Source organism: Oncorhynchus keta, chromosome 37 (genome assembly GCF_023373465.1).
Source record: "Oncorhynchus keta strain PuntledgeMale-10-30-2019 chromosome 37, Oket_V2, whole genome shotgun sequence".
Lineage (NCBI taxonomy): Eukaryota > Metazoa > Chordata > Actinopteri > Salmoniformes > Salmonidae > Oncorhynchus > Oncorhynchus keta.
Window position 1 is genome coordinate 1,283,583 of NC_068457.1, and position 22,111 is coordinate 1,305,693.

Here is a 22,111-nt window from a genome sequence, read left to right on the forward strand (position 1 = left end):
CAACCCCTCTCCAGAGACGACAGGGGTTCTCTTCCAGAAAATACGTTTGCCATGGCTGAGCTTTTGGGGGATGTTGTTCACGACCCAGGAGCAGGGAACCAAGTCAAAGGTCAAGGTCATAGAGGTATCCTCATACAGGGAAGTGGACTGTATTCTCCTGGATGCTGATCCACTTACATGGTGGAAGACCAAAAAGTTAATATACACTCATGTTGCCATGTTAGTAAGGCGCTACCTGGCTGTGCCTGGGACCTCTGTCCCTAGCAAAAATGTTCTTCACAGTGGCTGACATTGTCACAGCAAGCCGATCTCTGCTCACTGCAGATTAGTATTTGTAATGGATCCCCATCTGCTGCCAAAGCAGCTGCCACTATTCCTGGGGTCCAGCTAAATTAAGGCAGTTTATACAATTTTAAAAACATTACAATACATTCACAGATTTCACAACATACTGTGTGCCCTCAGGCCCCTACTCCACCACATATCTACAGTACTAAATCCATGTATATGTATAGAGCGTATGTTATCGCGTGTGTCTGTGCCAATGTTTGTGTTGCTTCACAGTCCCTGCTGTTCCATAAGGTGTTTTATTATGTTTTTTAAATCTAATTTTACTGCTTGCATCAGTTACTTGATGTGGAATAGAGTTCCATGTAGTACTGTGTGCCTCCCATGGTCTGTTCTGGACTGTGAAGAGACCTCTTGTGGTATGTCTTGTGGGGTATGCTTGGCTGTCCAAGTTTTGTGGTAGTAGTTTAGACAGACAGCTCAGTGCATTCAACATGTCAATCAATACCTCTCATAAATAAAAGTAGTGATGAAGTCAATCTCTCCTCCACTTTCAGCCAGGAGAGATTGACATGCATATTATTAATATTAGCTCCCTGTGTACACCCAAGGGCCTGCTGTGCTGCCCTGTTCTGAGCCAATTGTAATTTTCCCAAGTCCTTTTTTTGTGGCACCTCACCACACGACTGAACAGTAGTCAAGGTGCGACAAAACTAGGGCCTGTAGGACCTGCCTTGTTGATAGTGTTGTTAAGGAGGCAAAGCATTACTTTATTATAGACAGACTTTCCCCATCTTAGCTACTACTGCATCAATATGTTTTGACCATGACAGTTCACAATCTAGGGTTACTCCAAGCAGTTTAGTCACCTCAAATTGCTCAATTTCCACATGATTTATTACAATATTTAGGGTTTAGTGAGTGTTTTGTTCCAAATACAATACTTGTAGAAATATTTAGGGCTAACTTATTCCTTGCAACCAAATCTGAAACTAACTGCAGCTCTATGTTGAGTGTTGCAGTCATTTCAGTAGTAGCTGACGTTGATAGTGTTGAGTCATCCGCATACATAGACACTCTGGCTTTACTCAGTCAGTGGCATGTCGTTAGTAAAAATTTAAAAAACCAAGGGGCCTAAACGTGGATAAACTAATGTTCTTAAAGAAACTTGAAAATCTCGTTATAAGGCAGGCACTGCTGGTTTTTGTTGTCCCTTCGTCTCCATATGCTCCTGGGAATTCAAGCTACCCATGTTAACTATTATAATACATGGAAAATCGAAATACAAAATTACATATTTCTCAGTCATTTATTTTGTTGATGTATTGAAAACGTTCCGAGCCGTGAGTTTTGTGAACCGTATCACCCCTAGTAAATATGCATGCAAGTTTTGTTCTAATGAAATGGGGCACGCTCACCATTGTATACACTTTCGGCCCGTCATTGGACACTGTGCTATCTAACCTCCAATCGAGCTTCAATGCCATACAACACTCCTTCCGTGGCCTCCAACTGCTCTTAAACGCTAGTAAAACCAAATGCATGCTTTTCAACCGATCGCTGCCTGCACCCGCATGCCCGACTAGCATCACCACACTGGATGGTTCCGACCTTGAATATGTGGACACCTATAAGTACCTAGGTGTCTGGCTAGACTGCAAACTCTCCTTCCAGACCCATATCAAACATCTCCAATCGAAAATCAAATCAAGAATCGGCTTTCTATTCCGCAACAAAGCCTCCTTCACTCACGCTGCCAAGCTTACCCTAGTAAAACTGACTATCCTACCGATCCTCGACTTCGGCGACGTCATCTACAAAATTGCTTCCAACACTCTTCTCAGCAAACTGGATGCAGTTTATCACAGTGCCATCCGTTTTGTCACTAAAGCACCTTATACTACCCACCACTGCGACTTGTATGCTCTAGTCGGCTGGCCCTCGCTACATATTCGTCGCCAGACCCACTGGCTCCAGGTCATCTACAAGGCCATGCTAGGCAAAGCTCCGCCTTATCTCAGCTCACTGGTCACGATGGCAACACCCATCCGTAGCACGCGCTCCAGCAGGTGTATCTCATTGATCATCCCTAAAGCCAACACCTCATTCGGCCGCCTTTCGTTCCAGTACTCTGCTGCCTGTGACTGGAACGAATTGCAAAAATCGCTGAAGTTGGAGACTTTTATCTCCCTCACCAACTTCAAACATCAGCTAGCTGAGCAGCTAACCGATCGCTGCAGCTGTACATAATCTATTGGTAAATAGCACACCCATTTTCACCTACCTCATCCCCATACTGTTTTTATTTATTTACTTTTCTGCTCTTTTGCACACCAATATCTCTACCTGTACATGATCATCTGATCATTTATCACTTCAGTGTTAATCTGCAATATTGTAATTATTCGCCTACCTCCTCATGCCTTTTGCACACATTGTATATAGACTCTCATTTTTTCTCTGTGTTACTGACTTGTTAATTGTTTACTCCATGTGTAACTCTGTGTTGTCTGTTCACACTGCTATGCTTTATCTTGGCCAGGTCGCAGTTGCAAATGAGAACCTGTTCTCAACTAGCCTACCTGGTTAAATAAAGGTGAAATAAAAAAATAAAAATAAAATAGCCACTTTAATTCATGTGGAACGACTCTATAAAGTAAGAAAATAGAATGGGTGAAGGTATCTAAACAACATCTGGACCAATAGCAATTCCTGACAATATGTTTTTTAATGGGAGTAGTAAACAATCCGTGAGAAGTTCTACAGCACTACTCTTAAGGCAATTCTTATTCATCTTTGGTATAATCCATAGCACACATTCTATTGCAGCAGATGTATCAAAATTATTTAGCATTCCATGATATTCTAACTCATGCATGAGAACACCATTGTAAAGTGGATACATCCAAAATGTTCACTACATGGTCAGTTTTGTTTCACAGTTAGCAAAGTTAGTTAGCTGGCTAGATTGATTGAGTTACCTATAGTATTTTGCTAGCTATACTGTAGTGTCATACCTACAAAAATGACTGTGTCCCCAGTTATGTTTACATTTTGGCATTTGTGACATATCCACTTTCCAAGCATATTATGTGCAAGATGGTGTATAATATCAGCTCTCTATTCAGACTCCTTGATTGTTTCCACAACTTAACACAATATGGAACAAGTCAAGGGTCTGAATACTTTCCGAATGCACTGTATGAGAGGTCATGTTATACGCCACCTTGCCGTTAATATGCTTGGAAAGTGGATTTGTCACAAATGCCAACATGTAAACATAACTGGGGACAGTCAGTTTTGTAGGTATGACACTTCAGTAAAGAATAAATAGATTTTTTTCCTTCATCAATTTACACACAATACCCCATAATGACAAAGCGAGCAGGTTTTTAGATATTTTTGCACATTTATAAAAACTAGAACAGAAATACCTTCTTTACATAAGTATTCAGAGCCTTTGCTATGAGACTCTAAATTGAGCTCAGGTGCATCCTGTTTCCATTGATCATCCTTGAGATGTTTCTACAATTTGATTGGAGTCAAATTCAATTGATTGGACATGATTTGGAAAGGCACACACCTGTCTGAGGTCCCACAGTTGACAGTGCATGTCAGAGCAAAAACCAAGCCATGATGTCGAAGGAATTGTCTATAGTGCTCCGAGACAGGATTGTGTCGAGGCACACATCTGGGGAAGGATACCAAAAAACATCTGCAGCATTGAAGATCTCCGAGAACACAGTGGCCTCCATCATTCTTAATTGGAAGAAGTTTGGAACCACCAAGACTCGTCCCAGAGCTGCCCGCCTGGCCAAACTGAGCAATCGGGGGAGAAGGGCCATGATCAGGGAGGTGACCAATGGTCACCCTGACAGAGCTCTAGAATTGCTCTATGGAGATGGGAGAACTTTCTAGAAGGACAACGGTCTTGGCAGCATTCCACCAATCAGGCCTTTATGGTAGAGTTGCCAGATGGAAGCCAGTCCCCAGTAAAAGGCATATAAGATAGCTACCAAGAGGCGCAGCGGTCTAAGGCACTGCTTCTCAGTGCCTGCGGCATCACTACACAGAGTCTGGTTCGATTCCATCACAACCGTCTGTGATTGGGAGTCCCAAAGGGCGGCGCACAATTGGCTCTGCGTCGTCCGGGTTTGGCCGGGGTAGGCTGTCATTGTAAGAATTTGTTCTTAACGGACTTGAAACAGACGCCTCAAGTCCTCAACTGGCAGCTTCATTAAATGGTACCCACAAAACACCAGTCTCATCGTCAACAGTGAAGAGGCGACTCCGGGATGCTGGCCTTCTAGGCAGAGTTGCAAAGAAAAAGCTATATCTCAGACTGGCCTAATAAAAATAAAAGATGGCCAAAAGAACAGACACTGGCCTTATTTAGACTAGTTGAGTATCTGGAGCATCAAGATTTGTGGGTTCAATCACAGGCTCAAAATGGCCAGAAACAAAGTACTTTCTTCTGAAACTCAGTCTATTCTTGTTCTGAGAAGTTAAGGCTATTCCATTTGAGAAATTGCCAAGGAACTGAAGATCTCGTACAACTCAAACTGGATCTAAGAGAATAGACAGAGTGGGAGGCCCCAGTGCACAACTAAGCAAGAGGATAAGTACATTAGTGTCTAGTTTGAGAAACAGACACTTCACAAGTGACAACAGACAACTCACAAGTCCTCAACTGGCAGCTTAAATAGTAACAATACCCGCAAAACACCAGTCTCAACATCAAGAGTGAAGAGGCAACTCCGGGATGCTGGCATTCTAGGCAGAGTTGCCAAGAAAAATCCACATCTCTGACTGACCAATAAAAATAAAATATTAAGATGGGCAAAAGAACACAAGACACTGGACAGAGGAACTCTGCCTAGAAGGCCAGCATCCCGGAGTCGCCTCTTCACTTGACGTTGAGACTGGTGTTTTGCGGGTACTATTTAATGAAGCTGCCAGTTGAGGACTTGTGAGGTGTCCGGTAGCAGAGTTTTCAGCTGTGCTAAATAATTGCAAAAGGGTTTCCGAATGATCAATTAGCTTTTAAACTGATCAACTTGGATTAGCTAATACAACGTGCCATTGGAACACAGGAGTGATGGTTGCTGATAATGGGCCTCTGCACGCCTATGTAGATATTCCATTTTTAAAAAATATATATATATATATTTTTTAAATCTGCCATTTCCAGCTACAATAGTCATTTACAACATTAACAATGTCTACACTGTATTTCTGATCAGTTTGATGTTACTTTCAAAAACAAGGACATTTCTAAGTGACCCCAAACCTTTGAACAGTAGTGTATATATATCACACACACACACCACCAGTTAAACCGCTGTTGTTACCTGAGTAGACTACTTTATTCCATCAAATGTTTTGAAGGTGCATTTCATGAAATGCATTTAAAAGCCCTCCTTTTCCCCAATTTTGGATGATCACCATTGTTGAACTTGTTAATTCCTGACTCAGAGGAATGAAAGAAGAATATCTGAAGCAGAAAAGAATAAGAAATATCTATGATTGTTGAAAATATAATAGAAAATACATGAGGTACATAATTGGTATTAAAAAGGTACAATGAGCATTGACACAGTAATTCCAGGATGTGATTTACACTTCTGATAATGGGCCTACTCATTTCCCTGTGTGGTGTGTTGGCTCCCTCGTGTGGCTAGAAGGGCGAAGCACTGCAAGTTCTGCTTGCTCCACTAAGTCTTGATGGCAGCAACATTGACTGGATCTAGTTTCAGCATCTTGAAGTAGGACACAAGTTGATTTGCCACTTCAGCCAAGACGCTCTGGGCCAGGGCTTCCTTAGGATCCTGCAGAGGACGGAATAGTGTGATGGGATGAGTGCCAACAACGGGGAAACTAAACAAAAACTCAAGATAGAAAAGTATGTCAAATCTGTCAATATTTTACCAAAGTGGTATGGAATGGTGTTTCACTACCAACGGATACTATTACAGACTAGACTGATATAAAGTGATGTTCCATCGTGAATCTTCTCAGTGGTATTGACAACACACTGCACAATAACAACCACAGACTAAAATAAACATACATTGGCAAACTGTACAATATCCCTGGCCACAGGTTCGCCACTCAGGGACTTGAGAATGCCTTCGTCTCCTTCTAGCAGCTCCATGGCCTTGAAGTTGGCCTCGCCCACCCCAATGATGATGATGATGGACATGGGCAGGCGACGATAGCGTCCCGGGTCTGGTCCAAGGTCTGTGATCTCCCCATCGGTGATGATGAGTAGGACAAAGTATTGCTGAGGGAAATTAAAAGCAGAGGACAGAACAGTTTGTTCAATTTCATTCAGTTTGCAATGAACACAATGAGGCTGACAAGGCAAATTCTTCCTCTATCCAGTGTTCATTCCGAGAGACTATTTTCAAAATGGTTGAGTAGCCCGTCTGAAATGTCTGATTTGTATAATGTTCGTACATTAGGGCTGTCCCCAACAACAAAAATATTAGGTCAACTCCATATGCACTGAGCTTGTCTGATGCTTGAAGCACACTGTTTGTTTAAATAATTGTCTTGCTCTCCTCCCTACTGCAGCAAAAAAGGCACCACTGCAAGTGGTTATTGCGCTGTCCAAGCTGAAGCTGCAACATAATTTCCAAATGGCAGTAATTCCTATTCCCGCAATCCTCGGCTCTTTACGTGAACCATGTAAGTGTCGCATGCATGTGACCAACAGGTCCTGACCTATATATAGCCTATCATAATCACATCAATAAATTGGTTATCACAAACTTCAAACACATTAACAAAATGACAGCAAAATGGATGTGGAGGACGTGACCCAGAGGAGTGGGATGCCCCGGTGCACAACTGAGCAAGAGGATAAGTACATTCATGTCTAGTTTGAGTAACAGACGCAAAGTCTCAAGTCCTCAACTGGCAGCTTCATTAAATAGTACCCGCAAAACACCAGTCTCAACATCAACAGTGAAGAGGAAACTCCGGGAAACTCACTGTAGATAATACAGTGATAGCAATACATGGTTATAACAGCTACAGAAAAGCCAATCCTTTGCAGCCTATATTCAGAGCCACATTCCTGTTAAACTTAGAGGACCTCATTAAATACCGTTGAAGTAATATGGCTACAGGTTCACCTGCCTCACCTAAAGCCCATTGTTGCTATACACCAAGTGCTAACAGTTAGTATCTGGATAATGTGTGTGAAATGCTTGATAAATGTATGCGATATCAACAGAGATGTATATGTTCTGGGTGACCTAAATATTAACAGACTTTTATCAAGCTGCCCACTCAAGAAAAAGCTTCAAACTGTAACAAGTGCCTGCAACCAGGGTATTTATGAAATCATCCACATGTATTGATCACATCTTTACTAATGCTGCAGAAATCTGTATTAAAGCAGTATCCAAATCCATCGATGGTAGAGGGCCTAATATAAAGAGGTCACACAATACATTTTGTAATGATTACTGCGTTGATGTAAATAATATTTGCTGTTCTGTGGTGTATGACCAATCAGCCTCTTACCAACCCTCTGAAAACCTATGGAAAAATTGTGTTTGGCCAAATACAATGCTCTTTTACAGTAAACAAATTGACAGAATTTCAGCATGCTTATAGGAAAGTCCACTCAACAAGCACAGCACTTACACAAATTACTAATGATTGGCTGAGAGACATTGATTAAAAAGATTGAGGGAGTTTTTTTTTGTTCGACTTCAGTGCGGCTTTTCACATTATTGATCATAGTCTGCTGCTGGGAAAAACATGTGTGTTATGGCTTTACACCCCCTGCTATATTGTTGATAATGAATTACCTGTCTAACAGAACACAAAGGGTGTTCTATAATGGAACTTTGAGTAAAGCCAGTGTGCCTGTGTATGTCCAGAGGACTCAACAGTTAACACTTAAAGAGCTCCAGTCAGTTTCAGAATGGGTGGCAAAAAAAAGTTAGTGCTACATCTAAAAGCATTGTATATGGGACAAATCATTCACTAAACCCTAAACCTTGAAATAAATAACATGGAAATTTAGTAAGTTGAGGTGTCTAAACTGCTTGGAGTAACCCTGGACTGTAAACTTTCATGGTCAAAACATGTTAATGCAATCGTAGCCAAGATGGTTTGTTGTCTCTGACTTATTGTTGTCTCTACCTTCTTTCCCTTTGTGCTGTTGTATGTGCCCAATAATGATTGTACCATGTTTTGTGCTACTACCATGCTGTGCTGCTGCCATGTGTTGCTGCCATGCAATGTTGTTGTCTTAGATCTCTCTATACAGTGTTATGACATGTTGAATGCACCGCGCTCTCTGTTTAACAACAAGACATGCCACCAGAGGTCTCTTCACAATCCCCAAGCCCAGAACAGGCTATGGGAGGCTACTATGGGAGTACAAACCTCAGCAAAGAAAAAATAAAAATCCTCTCACTGTCAACCGCATTTATTTTCAGCAAACTTAACGTGTACATATTTGTATTTGAGCCTGCAGGAAGGGTACCACATGAGGGAGGAGGATGTCTTCCCTGTAACGCACAGTGTTGAGATTGTCTGCGATGACAACAAGCTCAGTTCGATGATGCTGTGACACACCGCCCCAGACCATGACAGACCCTCCACCTACATCCCGCTCCAGAGTACAGGCGTCGGTGTAACGCTCATTTCCTTCGACGATAAACACAAATCTGACCATCACCCCTGGTGAGACAAAACCGTGACTCATCAGTGAAGAGCACTTTTTGCCAGCAGGGACCCTGGTCATCTTTGTGTTTTTCAGTAGAAAGGACTCTTTAGTTTTCATAACTGTGACCTCAATTGCCTACCGTCTGTAAGCTGTTAGTGTCTTAACGACCGTTCCACATGTGCATGTTCATTCATTGTTTATGATTCATTGAACAAGCATGGGAACATGTTTAAACCCTTTACAATGAAGATCTGTGAAGGTATTTGGATTTTTACAAATGATCTTTGAAAGACAGGGTCGTGAAAAGGGGACGTTTATTTTTTTGCTGAGTTTACATAGAGCAATGTCATGTATTCCACATCAGTTAACTAATGTAAGCAATAGAATCAGATTTGTAAAATAATAATAAAATAAAAAACACCAATGAGGACTGAAGACACACCGATTTTGTATTCTAGATATGTGGTAGAGTATTGGCCTGAGGGCGCACAATGTGTTGTGAAAAGTGTTATGAAATGTAATGTAATGTAAGATTTTTTATTGTATACAAGTGCCTTAATGTTGCTGCCTTGGCAGCAGCTAATGGGGATCCTTAATAAAAAAACAAATTAAGGCTAAACTCTAGAGAAAAACCTGGGAGACAAATTCACCTTCAGTAGGACAATAACCTAAAACAAGTCCAAATATACACTAGAATTGCTTACAAAGACTACCTTGAATGAGTGGCCTAGTTAAAGTTGACTTAAAAATCGTCTTGGAAATCTATGGCAAGACTTGAATGATCAACAACCAGCAATGATCAAGAACCAATTTGACAGAGTTTGAAGAATAATGTGCAAATAGTGTATAATCCAGGTGTGCAAAGCTTTTAGAGACTTACCCAGAAAGACTCACAGCTGTAATCGCTGTCAAAGGTAATTCTAACATTTATTGTCTCAGGGGTGTGAATACTTATGTAAATATTTTCTCTGTATTTCATTTTCAATAAATTTGCAATGTCTAAAATGTGTTTTCACTTTCTCATTTTGGGGTATTGTGTGTAGCTGGATGAGAAAAATACTGTATTAATTTTGAATTCAGGCTTTAATTTTTTTTTTTTAATAAGTCAGGGGTATGAATACTTTCTGAAGGCACTGTAGGTCCATGCCTCAATTCAAATAACTTGGTAATGATCCTTAGGGCTAAACATTTCCACGACCGATATCTACCCAACCAGGAAGTCAAGCCAAATGCTCCGTTGCTGTATTCTGATTCTCTTCGCATCCCCCCAAAGTGTGCACTTTCCCTCTTCCTCTTCCTCTCATGTTAGCATTGGCTCGAGAGTGTATCCACCAGATTTCTTAAACAAGATAACACATTAAAAATAAATGAGGTGGCGGGTGGAAGCCATCTATTAATTTACTCATGGCCTGTTTCCTCTTGGGTGTTCTACAGAGCAGAAAGAGTTCATCTTACGTGTCATAGTACTGGACCACCAGGCCCACTGACCAGGTGGCCGCCAGGTACGGGTTCAGAACGTCAGGACTCAGGTAATGCAGGGACTGTGGGGATCGAGGGTCGCCGTTCGACCCAGTGAAGTCAATGCCCACCTTACATAAATATAGGAACCCTGAGTGATGAAGTCCAATTGGCACAAAAAAGCTCAAATAAAGACTCAATTTAAAATAAGCAATGTTTAAAAGATGTAGCCATTGATTTTTAAGGGCAATTCCGCCACATTTCATACTCATTTATCTCCCGCACCAAACCAGTGTCTATATTTGTGAAAACAACACGGGTCTATGATCTGTGGTTAGAAGTCAAGTGGCTGCCCTCCACAAGATAATCAGCAGACTTCCTCAGTGGGTTAATGCAGAAGACACATTTCAGTTGAATGCATTCAGTTGTACAACTGGCTAGGTATCCCCCTTTCCCTCCATTCCTTCCTTCCTTCGACCAGCTCACAGGGTTTGGATTAAAAGTAAGACAGTCGTCCCACTTACAGTGACTTTCAAAACCAGCAACGGGTTTCTATCCAGAGCTAGGGTATTTTCTTGCTCCCCATGTTACAGTGCTTCTAAAAATGTTTTAACTTTTGATGGTGTCTACGGGTAGACCTTCATATTGTTTAACACAATGTAGAAATGCACCGTTTTCACATATGTAAAACACTCGTATTGTATTGTGACTTTTTTTTTTAAATTGCTCTTTAAAGAATATAACGTGTAAATACCTCACGATCATAGTCCATTTGTCAAACCTCATCAGAACCCAAAATATAAGCTTGTGTTACTCCATCGTTTATAATCAATGAAAATGAAAACTGTCCTCAGTCTATGAAGTGGTTACATTTCTACAGCCCCATGCCTCAGCTGCTTACCAAGACAAATGGTGGGGTGTTTTTTTGTATCTCGGATTGCCCCTTTAACTTATCTTCATTAGTGAATTTTCAATCCATCAAAGATAATGCTTGAGTTTTGAACATTAACTAATAAGCACAACCTCAACCTATTATTTCTGATTGTGTCCGAAGAGCTTGCACCTACTGTAAAATTGATTTGGCAACCTCTCATGACATAGTCTAGGAATGTGTACTGTGCCTGTATCTATGGGGAAATTACAATTAGCTTTAGAAGTAACAACATTTTGAAGAAATCTAAGGGCTAACGATAAGCTACTGTGCAATTAATTATAACCTACCTGGCAGCACTTGACACTGATTACTTCAGAGTTTTTGTAACTCTTCTTCTTCTATAGGATGGACCGTCAAACTCCACCTGATTAAACGTTTATATTAAACCTTTTTATTGACATTAACTCAAATAATAAATTAGATAATGTAAAGGGTTTCCACCTCATCTAAGTTGCTCAGATCTTATGCATGTTGTTAACACAGTGCATTCGGAAAGTATTCAGACCCCTTCCCATTTTCTACATTGTTACATTACAGCCTTTTCTTATGTTCCTCATCAATCTACACACAATACCCCATAATGACAAAGTATTCCTTTTCGCAAATTAATATATGTATGAATACATATATTAACATGTACAGTGGGTCAAAAAAGTATTTATTCAGCCAACAATTGTGCAAGTTTTCCCACTTAAAAAGATGAGGCCTGTAATTTTCATCATAGGTACACTTCAACTATGACAGACAAAATGAGAAAAAAAATCCAGAAATTCACATTGTAGGATTTTCTAATGAATTTATTTGCAAATTATAGTGGAAAATAAGTATTTGGTCACCTACAAACAAGCAAGATTTCTGGCTCTCACAGACCTGTAACTTCTTTTTTAAGAGGCTCCTCTGTCCTCCACTCGTTACCTGTATTAATGGCACCTGTTTGAACTTGTTATCAGTATAAAATACCTGTCCACAACTTCAAACAGTCACGCTCCAAACTCCACTATGGCCAAGACCAAAGAGCTGTCAAAGGACACCAGAAACAAAATTGTAGACCTGCACCAGGCTGGGAAGACTGAATCTGCAATAGGTAAGCAGCTTGGTTTGAAGAAATCAACTGTGGGAGCAATTATTAGGAAATGGAAGACATACAAGACCACTGATAATCTCCTTCGATCTGGGGCTCCACGCAAGATCTCACCCTGTGGGGTCAAAATTATCACAAGAACGGTGAGCAAAAATCCCAGAACCACACGGGGGACCTAGTGAATGACCTGCAGAGAGCTGGAACCAAAGTAACAAAGCCTACCATCAGTAACACACTATGCCGCCAGGGACTCAAATCCTGCAGTGCCAGACGTGTCCCCCTGCTTAAGCCAGTACATGTCCAGGCCCGTCTGAAGTTTGCTAGAGAGCATTTGGATGATCCAGAAGAAGATTGGGAGAATGTCATATGGTCAGATGAAACCAAAATATTACTTTTTGGTAAAAACGCAACTCGTCGTGTTTGGAGGACAAAGAATGCTGAGTTGCATCCAAAGAACACCATACCTACTGTGAAGCATGGGGGTGGAAACATCATGCTTTGGGGCTGTTTCTCTGCAAAGGGACCAGGACGACTGATCCGTGTAAAGGAAAGAATGAATGGGGCCATGTATCGTGAGATTTTGAGTGAAAACCTCCTTCCATCAGCAAGGGCATTGAAGATGAAACGTGGCTGGGTCTTTCAGCATGACAATAATCCCAAACACACCGCCCGGGCAACGAAGGAGTGGCTTCGTAAGAAGCATTTCAAAGGTCCTGGAGTGGCCTAGCCAGTCTCCAGATCTAAACCCCATAGAAAATATTTGGAGGGAGTTGAAAGTCCGTGTTGCCCAGCAACAGCCCCAAAACATCACTGCCCTAGAGGAGATCTGCATGGAGGTCAAAATACCAGCAACAGTGTGAAAACCTTGTGAAGACTTACAGAAAACGTTTGACCTCTGTCATTGTCAAAGGGTATATAACAAAGTATTGATAAACTTTTGTTATTGACCAAATATTTATTTTCCACCATAATTTGCAAATAACTTCATTAAAAATCCTACAAAGTGATTTTCTGGATTTTTATCTTCTCATTTTGTCTGTCATAGTTGAAGTGTACCTGTGATGAAAATTACAGGCCTCATCTTTTTAAGTGGGAGAACTTGCACAATTGGTAGCTGACTAAATACTTTTTTGCCCCACTGTATTTATATACGTATTCTGACCCTTTGCTATGAGACTCGAAATTGAGCTCGGGTGCATCCTGCTTCCATTGATCATCCTTGAGATGTTTCAACAACTTGGGAGTCCACTTGAGGTAAATTCAATTGATTTGACACTATATAGAAAGGCACACACCTGTCTATATAAGGTCCCACAGTTGCCAGTGCAAAAACCAAGCCTTGAGGATCAAGGAATTATCCGTAGAGCTCAGAGACAGGATTGTGTCGAGGCAAAGATCTGGGGAAGGACAACAAAACAATTCTGCAGCATTGAAGATCCCCAAGAACACTGTGGCCTCCATCATTCACAAATGGAAGAAGAGCTAGCTGCCCAGACAAACTGAGCAATCGGAGAAGGGCCTTGGTCAGGGGGGTGACCAAGAACCCAATGGTCACTGACAGAACTCTAGAGTTCCTCTGTGGAGATGGGAGAACCTTCCAGAAGGACAACCATCTCTGCAGCACCACCAAATCAGGCCTTATGGTAGAGTGGCCAGACGGAAGCCACTCCCTCAATAAAAGGCACATGACAACACGCTTGGGGTTTGCCAAAAGGCACGTTAAGGACAAGATTCTATGGTCTGACGAAAAAAAAAGACTGAACTATTTGGCTTGAATGCCAAGCATCACATCTGGAGGAAACCTTGCACGATCCCTACGGTGAAGCATGGTGGTGGCAGCATCATGCTGTGGGGATGTTTTTTAGCAGCAGGGACTGGGTGACTAGTCGGGATTGAAGGAAAGATGAACAGAGCAGAGTACAAAGAGATCCTTGATGAAAACCTCCAGAGAGCTCAGGACCTTAGACTGGGGCGAAGGTTCACCTTCCAACAAACAGGACAACAACCCTAGCACACAGCCAAGACAATGTAGGAATGTTCGAGGGCCCCAGCCAGAGCCCGGAATTGAAACCGATCTAACATCTCTGGAGAGACCTGAAAATAGCTGTGCAGCGACACTCCCCAACCAACCTGAGAACTTGAGAGGACCTGCAGAGAAGAATAGAGGTCGACCGATTCATCGGAATGGCCGATTAATTCGGGCCGATTTCAAGTTTCCATAACAATCGGTAATCTATATTTTTGGACACCGATTACATTGCACTCCACGAGGAGACTGCGTGGCAGGGTGACTACCTGTTGCTATACTGTAAAAGGCACATAGAACAATAATTCAATTGCAAACAGAAACTGGCCCAATTTGTAAATAGTGAAGTTTGTGTAATTATACAGACAACTTTAAAAATGCACTTAAACATGGTATCTTTACAACTTAATGTCAAGTGGGACCCATAAATAGACGGAGAGGAGTTCCCTTAGGCTCGCCGGACGGTCTTTAGCATGCAAAAGCTGGGCGGTTGTGCAAGTGAACTCGCCTATAATATCTGAACTTGTGTCTTTGTCCTTATCGTAACAACTGACCTACCAGTAACAGACGCGTCGGTAAGCCCTGGGGCTACAGAGATCCCATAACAATAGGGCTGTAGGTTATGTCAAGTCAAAAAGGCACACACAACTTTGAAGAACTCTTTTAAACTATTCATACCTTGATTGGTTTGCTCATGTCACAATTGCAGAATGTTTGCAAAGCCACACTGAATTTCTTCCATGATGGACTCAGATTATTCTTGATAACCTAAAAAAAAAAAAAGACGTGAGAGCAACACATCACAACAAATAGAAATTACAAAATGGTACAATGCCAAAATAACAATACAGACAAATTAGAAGGTCAGGCACGATACGCTTTCCATAAAACAACTTCCACTTTATTAGAGAATGTTTCAAGCACACCGTTCAGGTCAAATTAACTTCATCAGAAAGATCATAAAAAATACAGTTTAAGTAGCTGTGTCCCTGATTGGTCTCAGAGTAATGGGCGGGTGGAAAGAAGTGGGTGTATCAAAAGAAATGGGCGTGGCGAAAGTGCACCGTTATTGGATGGTCTCTTGAATGAACATTGCCATCACTGCTCAGAAAGAGTATCCCATTTTGTTCCCTCTCCTTTAGGAAATGCATGGAGGTTAACTGCCAAGGCAGTTCTAATTACCTACACAACTCAATCTTTTATAAAAGCAAACATGACAAATTATTAACGGTACAATATTCATCATGAACATCCGAAGAGTATTTTATTCAGCCTCCTAGTCAAAATGCATGACTGCTAAAGAGGTTGAGTTCACATGCAAAAAAAACAACAACAAAAAACTCAATCATGACGAAACATGAGGATGTGTAATCTAATTTGAATTTCCTGATCTGATATCAAGACGTTATTATATGGTAGGCTATTTCTGCCAGCAAACTTCTAGCCGGTCAGGCAAACCAATAGGTCTGCCCTTGCGCAAGCTTGCTATTGGTGTGTGGAAATGGGACATTGACAAGTTTAACCTTCGACATTAGACACAGTAACCAACACAACCGCAATGAAACGTGATAATGTAAAATGTTCACAACACAAAAAGCCTGTTATGGTACGAGCATTTACAAATTGGGCTGCCCTGACAAAAGAAAATACTGTTAGACCTTAAGTTGTCTGTTCTTTCGACCCATCAATTTCTGTACATTTTTTAACGTGTAGTTTTCCATATAAAATAAAATCAACTATATGCATTGAGCTTGTCTGACAATTTAAGCTTACAGTTTGATGCCTCAAGAGGGCGCCAGAGATCTAGATAACCGTAAACATCTATTCTCCTACCGCTCCTGTTGGCTTTCACAGACTCTGCTATTACTCTCCTGAAGTTGCCAGTAATAGGCTAGATGAGGAGTTGGCAACCTTCCTCATGTGAACGCCAATTTATCTTACCATTCCTACCGATCTACGTGCCAGTAATAGTTTTCATAAGCACATTTTCGTGAAACAGTTTAATTTAAATGTATAATAAGATTATTGTCATGTGGTTATTAAAAATTATATCAAAAATGAAATACCTAAAAAATAACATATTGCCAACTATGTAAAGATAGCCAAACAAATACGTTGCAGCCTGCAAGTAGAAAATATCCTATAGAAAATAAATATCCTATAAATCACAGCTATACATGGCCTGTCTGCAAAGAACTTGAAACTTGGGTCCAGCCTGAAGCTTGCAAACTTGCAACATCACATAAGATATTCTGTGCCCTCAGAGTTTAGCATGCCAGTGAGCTCTGGACAGACACAGCTGTGGGCTGTTTGCTCAAGAGATAAGAATCGATGCTTGAATTTGGCAGGAGCTCATCGGAGCCTCGTATAGAATATTAGCTAAAAAGTACTGTGGAGATCCTGCACCTAAATATAAAAACAGTACCAGCACCCGAAATGAGTACCGGAACCTATTTCAGTCCAAATCATGCACTGATAAGACACCTACTTTATGACGTTTCCACTGGATCAGGGCATGACATTTTTCACTTTCTCGCTGAGTGGTTATCGAAGAGAGAGTTTTCAAAAACATTGAGGAACTACTATAATTCTCAATGGATGGAAAAACAGACTTTGTTTGTTTGCTGTTTGAGGTGAAGAAAACATTACTTTGAGAAGCTCCACAGGTAAGCCAATCAGAAACACTATCAGATCCTCAAATGGGCACATTTATATGCCGACATTTGTGTGCCGGCCAGGTAGCCTATAGGCCTACTTCTATGCATCAACATTGACAGGAGCACTCCAAACAAAAGACAATGACTAAATTGACAGAACTTGTAAATTAAATTAAATAAAACAACATTTGTTTCTCACAAGTGTTGCATAGTTTTTGCACTCTGCAAACAATGTGTCCACTCAGACAATGAGAACAGGAAGACTAATAATAATAATAATAATAAATGCATTAAAATAAATTACCATAACCAAAGTAGCAAACATTGTAGATGACAAATTACAGGAATTAACAGTAAATGTATGTACGACTGGTGATATATGAAATGAGGAATTGATATACACTAACAATGAAATGCAAACAATTCACAACAAGGAGTTATTAAACAATGAATGTGCACAAATTGGCGGGAGAGAGCGCATTCTGGAGAGGGAAGTGCATTCTGGGCGTGTGGTCAATCTGACGTCTGCATTGGCCATGCAGCATTTACGGTGGTATGGCCTAAGCAGAAGTTAGGGCATTCATACTTCTTGTGCTTCGCGTAGCAGTGCAGGGCCGTTGTCAAGGAAGTGAGTTTGTGTTTATACAGGATGTACCACCCCCAACTACCGTCAACCAATCATGTCAATGCGGAGCTATACAGAGTCCTCCGCATTATTACAAAATGTAGGAGGCACGTGGCAATGCGATAAAGAGCTCGATTTGGCCTCCGCATGAGTCAAGAGGCTCCGCAATTCCATCACACCCTTCATATGGAGCCTCCATCCACATTTTTGAACCTAACATAAATTGGCTTTTAGTTTTGAAATTACCAGTAATATATCACCTCGATAGATAGATAGATATACACAGTACAAGTCAAAAGTTTGTACACACTTACTCATTCAAGGGTTTTTCTTTATTTTTACAGTTTCCTACATTGTAGAATAATAGTGAAGACATCAAAACTATGAAATATCACATATGGAGTCACACAAGTGTTAAACAAATCAAAATATATTTTATATTTGAGATTCTTCAAAGTAGCCACCCTTTGCACAATCTTGGCATTCTCTCAACCAGCTTCACCTGGAATGCTTTCCCAAAAGTCTTGAAGGAGTTCCCACATACACTGAGCACTTGTTGGCTGCTTTTCCTTCATTCTGCGGTCCTACTCATCCAAAATCATCTCAACTGAGTTGAGGTCGGGTGATTGTGGAGGCCACGTCATCTGATGCAGCACTCTATTACTCTCCTTGGTCAAATAGCCCTTACACAGCATGGAGGTGTGTTGGGTCATTGTCCTGTTGAAAAAACAAATGATACCTCCACTAAGCACAAACCAGATGGGATGGTGTATCGCTGCAGAATGCTGTGGTGGCCATGCTGGTTAAGTGTGCCTTGAATTCTAAATACATCACAGACAGTATCACCAGAAAAGCACCCCCACCCAATCACTCCTCCATGCTTTACAGTGGTAACCACACATGCGGAGATCATCCGTTCATGTACTCTTCGTCTTACAAAGACACGGCGTTTGGAACCAAAATTCTCACAATTTCGACTCATCAGACCAAAGGACAGATTTCCACCGGTCTAATGTCCATTGCTCGTGTTTCTTGGCCCTAGCAAGTCCTTTCTTCTTATTGGTGTCCTTTAGTTATGATTTCTTTGTAGCAATTCGACCAAGGCCTGATTCACGCAGATCACTTCTGAACAGTTGATGTTGAGATGTCTGTTACTTGAACTCTGAAGCATTAATTTGGGCTGCAATTTCTAAGGCTGATAATGCTAATGAAGTTATCTTCTGCAGCACAGGTAACTCTGGGTCTTCCTTTCCAGTGGCGGTCCTCATGAGAGCCAGTTTCATCATAGCGCTTGATGGTTTTTGTGACTGCACTGGAAGAAACTTTCAAAGTTCTTGACATTTTTTTGATTGACTGGCCTTCATGTTTTAAAGTAATGATGGCCTGTCATTTATCTTTGCTTATATGAGCTGTTCTTGCCATAATATGGACTTGGTCTTTTACCAAATAAGCAAACTTCTGTATACCACCCCAACCTTGTTACAACAACTGATTGGCTCAAACACATTAAGGAAAGAAATTCCACAAATCAACAAGGCACACCCGTTAATTTAAATGCATTCCAGGTGACTACCTCATGAAGTTGGTTGAGAGAATGACAAGAGTATGCAAAGGGTTGCTACTTTGAAGAATCTCTTATTTAAAATATTTTTGGATTTGTTTAACACTTTTTTGGTTACTACATGATTCTGTGTGTTATTTCATTGTTCTGATGTCTTAACTATTATTCCACAATATAGAAAATTGTCACAAAATAAAGACAAACCCTCAAAGGAGTAGCTGTGTCCTAATGTTTGACTGGTACTGTATATAAACCAGTCAACTAATTGGGGTCAGTGCTAATTTACATGCTTGTTTTTCCACAGTGAGTGATTTTATGACAAGTTCATTCTGAGTTTCCCCTAACTTTATTTTGAAGCGTCTTTTTCTCTACAACCCTGGTCTCCACAAATTTCTGCACTCGCTGGCAAGAACTGACAAAGTCAGACCAATTACATTTGCGCATTCCATACACCTGTATTCTACACCCCCATTTCTTTCGACACACCCAGTCAACGGTAGCCATTGGGTACTTAAGACAAACAAATATTGTGATAAGTACCTCTGTTCTGTGAACCAGCTGCCACTTGCCATCATCTTGCTGCTTAAAGAACTCTAGGAATGGATAAGATTTCCCAAACAAGTCCTGCAAGAGAGAGAGACAAATAGGAGCACTGGCAAATGAATAATGGGCAGGAGAGAATTTAGAAAACTGTTTATTACTCCATAATAAATGTAGAACATTTATTGTACCTTCTTATCCAGGCCTTTAGCCTCCAACTCCAGCACTATGTCCCCGTAATCTCCTCAGCAGTAATCTTTAACACACAAAATATAGCACAATGTAGGGAATTCATATGATCATCTCAAGACACTGTTTGCATTAGCCTTATGGTTGTTATCACAACATTTACACAAGTGGGACCATTTTACATTTACACAGCCACTTAAATACTTACAGTAATGATGCCTTTGCCTGCAGGCTTACCCTTCTTCATTTGTAGAGGTCTGGTAAGCTTCTTGCTGGACACAATCTGAAAGGGAAATGGTTGTTCGTTGGAGGCACACCACCATTCATAGAGAAATTCAAAAACAACATTGGGTTAAGTTCACAGGAGGTTGGTGGCACCTTAATGTGGGAGGACGGGCTCATGGTATTGGCTGGAGCGGAATGGTATGAAATACATCAAAAACATATATATATATATCCTAACCTGTCCCAGTGTGCACTCAACCCCCCAGGAAGTCATCATCATTCAGATCAACAGACTTGTTGTCTATGTCAGACACCCAGCTTCAACTTCTGCACTCTCTCAAAGTGGTAGTCCAGGAGCAGCTTCTTGGAGAACTCAGGGTCCTGGCAGTTCTTCACCCTCTCCGTGCAGTCCAACTGTATAGTGAGACAGAAAGCATCTGCATAAACAAACCATAGGCCATTTCATTATGCACATTAACAATTATTAGATGTTTCAAATAGTTAGTGCTTTCTCCCTACCTCGGTCCACTTGTCATTCCCGATGCTCTGCATCATCACGCAGAGGGGGTCGGATTTGGATCCAACGTCTTTGTTGAGGAGATTGCTGCATGAAATGGAAAGCTCTACTTTTGACACACATTGAGTATCCACCTGAAAAACACGGGGGGAAAGAAATGTATGACTGTATATTAAAGCCACAGTCTGCTCTGCAATTAAAAACAATAACAATGGGGCCCCTGCCACTTGTTTTGGTATAAAGCTGAGGGATAGGGCCAGGGAAAAGAAAATCCTCTCAAATTCATAGATAGTATGTGGACACCTGCTCGTCAAACATCTCATTCAAAAATCATGGGCATTAATACGGAGTTGGTCCCCCCTTTGCTGCTATAATAGCCTCCATTATTCTGGGAAGGCTTTCCACTAGGTGGGAACATAGCTGCAGGGACTTGCTTCCATTCAGCCACAAGAACGTTAGTGAGGTAGGGAACTGATGTTGGGCAATTAGGTCTGGCTCGCAGTCGGCATTCCAATTCATCCCAAAGGTGTTCGATGGGGTTGAGGTCAGGGCTCTTTGCAGACAAACAATTTCTGGAAGGACCTCCCCATGTGCACAGATGCATTGTCATGCTGAAACTGGAAAGGGCCTTCCCTAAACTGTTGCCACAAAGTTGGAAGCACAGAATCGTTTAGAATGTCATTGTATGCTGTAGCATTAAGATGTATCTTCACTGGAAATAAGGGGACTAGCCCGAACCATGAAAAATTGCCCCATACGATTAAGCTTTAACGTACACTACTCAGTAAAATCGCAATTTTGCGAATAAACGCTTCTCACCCTTATAAGCACAGGGACAATTAAAACTGGACAGGTAGCCTACTAGTTCACATCTGTCAACTTGTCATTGAACCAGACACCTTGCATGCAACCTAGCAAGTGCGTATTTTACAGTAAAGACTCGACTTGGAGGAGAGAGGGCTTTCTATGAAGGCAACAATCATTTTTCATCAAAAGCCCATTTTGAAGACACTGACAAGAATACTATGGGCACATGAACGCCCATAAAAGAACAATAACCGGATTTGCCTCTTGAAACTCAAATCAAGCATTGGTTTACTTTAGAAAAATAAGTAGGCAAATGTTACAAATATTACCTTGTCGCACGAAACGGCAATATATCGGACGGGTGTCACTATGAAACAGTTGTACTTGCCATGCAACTCAAGTGCACTCTGCAGTAACGCCATATAAATGTCGAGCTAAGATTTACTAAATTTGCTATCTGACAAAAAGGTGTGGCAGATGGTGAAGTGAGCATGATAGCTCAACAATTGGATAA

General features: G+C 41.2%; 1 pseudogene; it reads right to left on the bottom strand.

The window, feature by feature from the left end:
* Window positions 1–2,997: 2,997 nt before the first annotated feature.
* LOC118369952 (copine-3-like) lies at window positions 2,998–22,111 on the bottom strand (annotated as a pseudogene).